Source organism: Pteropus alecto, unplaced genomic scaffold (assembly GCF_000325575.1).
Source record: "Pteropus alecto unplaced genomic scaffold, ASM32557v1 scaffold88, whole genome shotgun sequence".
Classification (NCBI taxonomy): domain Eukaryota; kingdom Metazoa; phylum Chordata; class Mammalia; order Chiroptera; family Pteropodidae; genus Pteropus; species Pteropus alecto.
In genome coordinates, this window is record NW_006494611.1 from 4,985,326 (window position 1) to 4,993,513 (window position 8,188).

Sequence of the window (8,188 nt, forward strand, 5' to 3'; positions counted from 1 at the left end):
AAGTTGGCACTGCCCCTTCACCTTTAATTTTTTTTGCAGTCTCCCTGCTTAGTAGTCTTTCGGTCACTGCTGGGTGATGGAGGCAGCTATCACAAACCAGGAAATCCATCTTGGGGAAAAGCTGCTCTTCGGGAAGTGAATTCTGATTGTTAGTAGTATTTACCTGATTCGGTGGAAATGCACCTTACAGTGCTTGGCACGGAGAATCATAGTGAACTTCAGGTGGTTTATTTGCCAGTCTCTCACCTTACTCTTTGGAACAGAATTCAGACCTGGAATATTATCTTTCCAGGGCAGGCCAGCCACGCTTGGGTCTCTGCCTCAATTCGTTGCCCCTTCCCCTGTCCCCTAAGCTTCCTTCCACTTTTATTCTTTGCTCAGGCCCAGAGCCCCTAAGTGGGACATGTTCTTGCTATACATACACACCCTTTCTAGAAGGTTGAGCTAAAACAGAAAGGGGGGCTATGGTTTTAAATAACTTGTCTGCTCAGATACTGAAAGAGAACCCAAAGTATTTTTTCTTTATTTGCTGCTTTTGATTGAGGGGGGTGCATGTGTGTGTTTGGGGGGTGGTGGTGGGGGGAGGTCAATGGATGGGCATCATTTAGATTATTTGAACACCATTTGGCTCAGGCTCCCAGGTTAAGCCCAGAAACCCTACTATGCTCTCTCAGCCAAGAGTGTGGGTATAGCTGACAGGAAGAGAAGTATTTTCTGGAAATTAAGATTGGGTGCCCAGTCCTCGGTGTTGTCAGCCTGACCAGATTTCATTCTGAGACCACCTTACTGATTTCTTGTTTTCTTTCCTGGGTACATTCCAGTTGCAAGAGATGTAAGGGTGGGGCTGGGAGGTGGGGTGAGTTTGGCCTATTTTCTAAATTGAGGAAAAATCCAGAGAGAAGACAGCAACCTTTACTGTGAGCATTTAGGTCTTCTGGCTTCCCATCTCGTGCAGTGAGGCCTCTGCTCTGTGGAAATGAGAGCTGAACTTCTTCAGTGTCTTCACTGCGCTCTCAGGGGTGTACCAGCTCTGAGAAAATTGAACAATTTTGTGTTTTGAACTTGATCATAGAGAAATAATTCTTTTAACAGTTATAATTCACCTCAACTCATAATTGAATAACATTTCAATAAAAGAAATCTTTCTTATCTTAAGTGTTTGTTAAACAGTATTTCTTTTTCCACCCCCCGTGCAGGTGGGTACTTTACCTCCAAGCTTTACTTCCTGTGGATGTATAGAGATGATGAAGTTAAGCCACTGTCTTGGAGAAATTTAAAATAATTATCTTACCTGCATAGCTTAAAAACTCTTATCTATGATTTCCACCACAATTTTGTGAAGTAAGGTTTATTAAGACCCTTAGATCATAAGGAAACAGAGGCTTAGAGAGGGTAAGTGACTCAGGGATATGCAGTGATTTGGCTGGAGAGCTTGGGACCTCACAATGTGCCCTGGTTTCAGGCTTTTGCATGAGTCCAGCCTTCTCAGTAATAGCCCCTTGCCTCTAACTCCTTTGAAGTTCCCAAATTCTTATTCTCTTTTCTGTGGAGCAGTGTTTGAAATAGTTAACACTGAAAGCACCAGATAGTGGTTTTGTTGAGATAAACATCAAGGTGCCATGTTTAGCCAAAGACAAATATTCATGACACTCCCGAAAGTTCAACTCTTACTCAGAAACGAAGACTGCCTCCACCCACGGTGGCTAAGCCAGGCCCCAGCTTCCTGTCTCTCCTCCCCCACACTGCCAGATCCTGGTATACACATCCTCATTTACTAAGCACCTGCCCCAAGTCAGGCATTACATGATTCTTACTTCTAATCCTCACAGCAGTCCTGTGAGGTGGGTGGATTTGCACATTTTATAGATGTAGAAACTGAGGCTCTGAGGGCTCATGCCATGTGCCTAAGATCACACAGAGATGAATAATGAATCTGGGAGCCAAATATAGAGTTGTCTGACTCCAAAGCTGGGTTCACATGAAATGTGGCGCCATTCTTCCAAGCTGGACCTTGTTTGAGGGTATTCCTTACCCCAATATTGGTTCTCATTTTGTTGGTACGGGGAGGTGGGGAGGTAGGGGGAGCGGTAGAGGGCCGTACCAGCTTTCCTTGGCCTGTGGACCTTGAGTCAAATCTGAATTAAGATCCTACCTCTGCCTCTTTACAGTAGGGTGATTGTGGGCAACTTCGATAACCTCTCTGAGTCTCAGTTCTCTCCCTTGTAAAATAGGTTCAAGAGTTACCTGCCTTATGGGGTTCTTTTGAAGATTACATAGGTACTTGACATAGTACATAAGAAGTAGTGGCTATGATTTGTTTGTTGGGCATTTGCTTTCAAGGAGTGGAGAAGTGGGTACTGTGAACAGCAGCATGCCTTCCCTCCTACTGCTGAAGGTGCACAGCCCCTTACTGGCTTGTCAGTTCTTTGCCCTGCTCTGAAGCTTTTTATCTGCTCTTCACTGTGTACCTGAAAAATGCTAGAGTTTTCCATTTGCTACTCACCATAGCACACAGTGAAGCCTGAGTCTCCCCTTCAGCTTCAGCTTTGCACACCTGCCTGGGTTGATTTGAGATTCTCAGTGTGCCCTGGTACCCTGCCATCACCCACCTTCATGCCATTTCCTTTCCATCTTCCAGGTCTTTCCCATCCACGAAGGCTTCTTTGATCTCAGGCTGGATGTGGGCCCCTCTTCCTGCGCTAAGATTCTGAGAACCTTCTTTGCAACAAGAAAACGTTGATGAAGCTGAGCCATAGGCACTGACCTTGTTCCTGGGAACATTGAGGTAACTAGATGGTTCAGGTACTTACTGTCTAGTGAGGAGAAATAAAGTGAATAATGCATTAGGTATCTGGGTCCTTATCTGATTTCTTATGGTATTTAAGACTTAGCATCTTGAGGGAGGGGGTAGTGACAATTACCTCTGGGCCCTCTGTTCTGAGCTCATAGTTACCAGCATCTTTGTTGAATTGATTGATCTGAATAGATATAGTCAAAAGGAAAGCTCACAGCTCTGCCGTTCCCAAGTCACCTACTGGCGAAGGGTTGGAGGGACAGGTCTCTCCAGGGGCAGGTCTCTCCCTCCTGTGGCCCTCCTTCTTCCCCTTCTAAGTCATGTTCTGTGATTGGGTCAGCATGCAAGACTTGGCACTTTTTGGATGACTTGTGTTGGGCTGTAGGGAGGGAAGCACACTGGCTTTAGAGAAAGACATTCCTGGACAGGATAATTTCATAGGACTTCCCCCAGCCTCAGTGTCCTCTTTGATAAAATGTCGAAACAGTAGACTCAACATTTATGAGAGAGTTCTTTTGGGATCTTTGAGAATTCTCAGCATCCTCCTCATCATTGTGACCAAGATCTCAATTATTGACAATAACCCTAAGGTGAGGTATTTGTTCTCTTGACAGGTGAGGAACTAACTCATGCACATGCTACCAGAGCACATCATTTCCCCATATATGCACTCATGCATAATTGAACAATTTAAATGATTTTTGCCCCTTAGTGATTTCATGAATACAGGGATATAGGCATTTATAAATCTATTAAAAGAAATTCATTATTGAGTATAAACTTGCCTTGGTATGGACTTGCTTTCTTTGGGAGTTGTAGTTCACACCCAGTTATTTCCATCACTTCCTGACACATGGAAGACACAGAACCCTTGCACACTGGGTCACAGCTTGAGGGTGAGCTCTTTCATGCATTAAGGGACTGGCTCCTGCCAGCTTTCTAGTGCATATATGTCATATTTACACCTGAGCTAAATCAGGCTGTTTTATGTCTAGGACCTTTGGAGTTGTCAAATGGTCTCAAATAGTCAAAATCCCAAATGTTGCCTCTGTAAATGCCAGAGATCAACTGCAATAGCAGTAGTCATCTAGCGATGCTGCAGGATTCAGTGGGATAGTACATCAAGTGCCTAGCGTATTAAGTGTGCCCTGGTCTTGGAACTTAGTACCATTGGTTTCCGTATTAACTAAAACCATTCACTTCTGCAGTTAGGTGGCCATGGTTGTGGCTGAGAGTCACAAGCTGAACAAGATGATTGAATACAGGGATTAAGAGTATGGTCTTTGGATTCATACAGTTCTGAATTCAAGTCTTGGTGCTGCCTCTTAACTAGCAAAAACCCTTTAACCTATTTAAGATTCAGCTTCCTAATCTGCAAAATGGAAATGATAACCATGCCAATCTCTGAGGATCGTGGTTAAGATTGTACTAATTATTATATAAACAGGTTTGACACATAGGAAGCACCCAGAAAGCAGTCATGGTGACTTCCCTTTCTTCTCTCTCTGTATAGGGCTCCATGCCCAGTAGGTGCTTCGTGTTCATTGATGATTTTAGTTCAATTCTAAAATTATTTTATTATTTACAAATTAACCACTTCCCATCCTCAACACACATACCACAAGTTCTGGCAACTGGCACCAGTCTGATTTTGAAAGCCACCTGTATACCTTGTTCTTGGCAGTGCTGAAAAGGAAACAGAGAAGGGATGTTGATGAACTCTATCCCCACAGAGCCCTGTCTGAGTGGAAAATAATATTCTCACAAAACCTGGAGGAGCATGCAAGAGAGCATTCGTTCAGGCCAGGAGTATGGTGGAAGTCCACACAGATAGAGGAACTCTACACCGGAGAATCTGGAAGCCTCCATCTTGGATTCCTGAAGTGAAAGGAGGAAGTGGTGAGTAGGGAGACTTGGGGGTGAGATTAACTAATGAGTGCTGAGAACTGTGGATCTGGCCCTTAAAGAAAAATACCCCAAACTTTTAACAGTCGATATGCACCATTATGCAAAAAAATAGGTGCAAATATAAATTGGTCTTTGTGTATGTGTCGTGGGGAGGAAAATGAATGTGAAGAATCCTGGAAAACCAGCCCTTGCCTTCTAGGATGGAATGACCTTGGGCCAAGAGTGGAAGTTGGGTGTAAGCCCTCTCCTGGGACTGCTCAGAGTGTAGCGCACTCTTTCTCCCAAAAGATTAATCATCAGCCACATTGCTGCTTGTGTCCTCTGGTGACTAAAGTCAAGATCATAGGCAGGAGTAAAGAGAGGTGAAAGGTGCACCTCGATGCAAGGGCTATTAGCTCTCTCTCTGGTAGTACTGACTCGTTGCTGCTTGTGTCCTCTAGTGACTAAAGTCAAGATCACAGGCAGGAGTAAAGAGGGTGAAAGGTGCACCTCGATGTAAGGGCTATTAGCTCTCTCTCTGGTAGTACTGACTCTCCATGGCCTCATCACACACCTGAATTATTTACATCTCCCCTTTGGGCAGGAGCCCAGAACTGATGAAATTTGGCTTGAAAGACCTGGATTGAATTTGAGGTCCAGCCAGTTTCTTAGTAACTCTGGGCTATCATGAGGCAGGACGCTCCTTGGGTTGTAGAGGAGTCTGTGTTAAATAGGGTCTTAAAATGCTTGAGTCCATGTATTGACTCATCAACCCATGTCTACCCTAGGCTGTACTGGTATTGTCCCCTCCTCTTTTAGGACAATCCTTGCCCCACTCCCATTCTGCCTAAGGCTACCTCCTGTGAACTTTTACATTCTTCAAGGCTTTATCAATGTTTATTGGTCCAGACCAATTAGATCAGAATCTACTTAGGATAATATTGGGCATCTATATTTTTATAATGCTTCCTATGTGATGTTAATGCCCAGATGATATGGGAAAGTAGTGTTTTAAGTGGCTCCTTTTACCTACCCTACTAGAAGTGGGGTCCATCTCTGAGGACAGACTTAATCAAATTCTTTCCTCTCTACAGTCTCTCCCCTTTTCTCTTTGTATGGTGGCCCATTTGGTCGTGAGCTGGTCCTAGGAAAGAGAACAATTTGCTAAGGTAAGAGAGGTAAACAGTTGTCATCTTGAAGAGGAAGCTCATTTTAGTGATTCTGGCATTTAGGAAATGTAAAGAAAACCAGCCCTGACTTCCTCCTGCCCAGACAGGTAAAATCATTATGGAAGGGAAGGAAAAACAGCCCCTGGCATGATTTCCAGCCCAGGAGTTCCTAAAGCAAATTATATTCAAGATAGCATTAGCAGACATCCTTGTTCTCATGAAAGATACGGTTAAACTGAGGTTTGAAGAGGAAGATGTAGGTCATTAGACCTTTGTTATCAGAATTAAAGAGAAAATCGTTAATCCTTGGTCTTTCCATAGAACTCTCTCCCTCCTGTGTTGTTGCCATTTGGTCCTCCTTTGCTCTTCAACACGCAAGAACTCTGGGCAGCCTAAATACCCTCCCTACCCGGCTATAACAGCTCTGCTGTTCTGTCCGGGGGTGGGACATCTTTCTGATGTAACTGCTGCTGTGCACTCAACTGCTTGCTGTGTGCCGAGATAATGGGAGGGAGGCTCGTTTGTATCTGTTTGATCTAGCAGTCAGTAAAATTCTGATTTTACATTGCCATTCTGATTTTTAAGCACTTGAGAACTGATTCTTCCAGATAAGCTTAAAATGCCTCAATTCTGCCTAGTTAGGGGCAGTTTTATTTTAAGTACCCTTTGGTGTTTAGCCCACCAGGAGAACCTGTTTTTTAGAAAGTGAACTGAGATCAGAAAGTTATGATTGTATTGGGGTAAGTTTCAGGCCATACAAACCAGAATTCCTTGTCCTGAGTCTCCAGAGATCCACCAGACACTTTTAGTTTTTCAAAAAAGCCGTATAAGAGAAGCACATTTATCCCAACAAACCTGCATAGGCTGAGGAAATCATCAGGTTTCTTTGTATCATGGTGAACTCTTATCAACTGATGGTGATAACAATGACAATCTCATGCTGGTCAAAACCTCTTATTGGCAGCAAGATCTTTGTTCATTTGATAGCAAATAAGAACAAATTCTTAACTTGGCTGACAACATCTTTCAAAACCTGGGGATCATAGCAGGGGTAAACAAATACCCCTGTAATTGGAGAGGTAATTGGTGTGGAAGAATTTAGAAACCATTGGCTTTGACTAAATTAGGGGAAACATCTGTTTTTCCACTGTGTAGTGAAATGTTGGGATGAGGAGAGAACTGTGTTGATGATGAAAAATCTATAGCTGAGAATTCTGCTGATATTCTTTGGCCAGTGGAAAGAAATATTTAGGAAGTCTCTACGACGTACCTCTATTAGTTAGGCTAATGCTAGCTTCCATAACAAATAGACCCACTTTTAATTAATCAACTTAGCCCAGAAGTGACACATGTTATTTTTGCTCATATTTTGTTGCTGATAACTAGTCATAAGTTTCCACCCAGGTGCAGGGTGTGTGTGTGTGTCGGAAAATGTAACCCCTGGCAAGGCTGCCACTTTCATCAACAACTTTATACAGCAGAAAGAGCACATTTTTGGAGGGGCAGCCAGCCATCCTTGAAGAAACAGGAAGAGGATTCATTACAGCATTGAGTGGCAGCTCAGGTGGCACAGCTTAAGAATCCATGACCTTAGAGCAAGGGGAGCCCATTATGGTGGAGGTTTCTGGAATCCAGGACACAGGGACTATTTCTTAGCGGTATTATAGTTAGCTGAAATACCCTGTCGGGGCTACAGGGTGTCAAGGACTTTAGGGACAGAAAGTATAGGTCCTAAGGTACAGATGAGAATGAGGTTTGCACATTAAGACTTAGTTAAGAAGATGAGGATCAGGGCAGAGTAAAGAGGGGTTGCTGGGAGGTCCAAGATGGTGATCAGCAACTATAGTTGACCTAGTCAAGCAGCAGGCTCTCAGGAGCTCTTCGAAGGGCCCTGAGTAGAGGGACATATGTTAGATAGCATGAGCAGCTTGCAAGTTAGAATAATCTAGCCCACTCCCTAGATTTACCATTTTATAATTACATCTTGAGCAAGTGGCTTAAACCATTGGGGTCTTAGTTTTGTTGTTTACAAAAAAGGATTGTTAATACCCTACCCCATAGATAAGGTGATGGTACGGATTCAGTTTGGTAACATATATAAAACACTAGCACCCAGTAGGAGCTCAGTAAATGGACTCATGGGCCTTTCTCACCTGGATTGTTGCAATAGCTTCTTGAAAGTTCTTTTTCTTCTTCTTCTTCCTCCTCCTCCCCTCTTCCTCTTCATCCTTCTTCTCTTCTTTCTTTCTTTCTTTCTTTCTTTCTTTCTTTCTTTCTTTCTTTCTTTCTTTCTTTCTTTCTTTCTTTCTTTCTTTCTTTCTTTCTTTTTCTTTTTCTT

General features: G+C 43.3%; 1 protein-coding gene across 4 annotated transcripts in view; it reads left to right on the forward strand.

Annotated features, from left to right (window-relative positions):
* The window catches only part of ST6GAL1 (ST6 beta-galactoside alpha-2,6-sialyltransferase 1), a 108,122-nt gene that overhangs the window by 64,101 nt on the left and 35,833 nt on the right, over positions 1–8,188 (forward strand). For 3 of the 4 annotated variants that reach the window (XM_015599986.2, XM_006925823.3, XM_015599987.2), the window contains 2 exons: positions 2,639–2,785; positions 4,528–4,693. The gene's annotated coding sequence lies outside the window, so the exon portion shown is untranslated. Of the gene's footprint in view, positions 1–2,638; positions 2,786–4,478; positions 4,694–8,188 lie in introns of all 4 variants that reach the window. The other variant, XM_006925824.3, reaches the window with a different exon arrangement.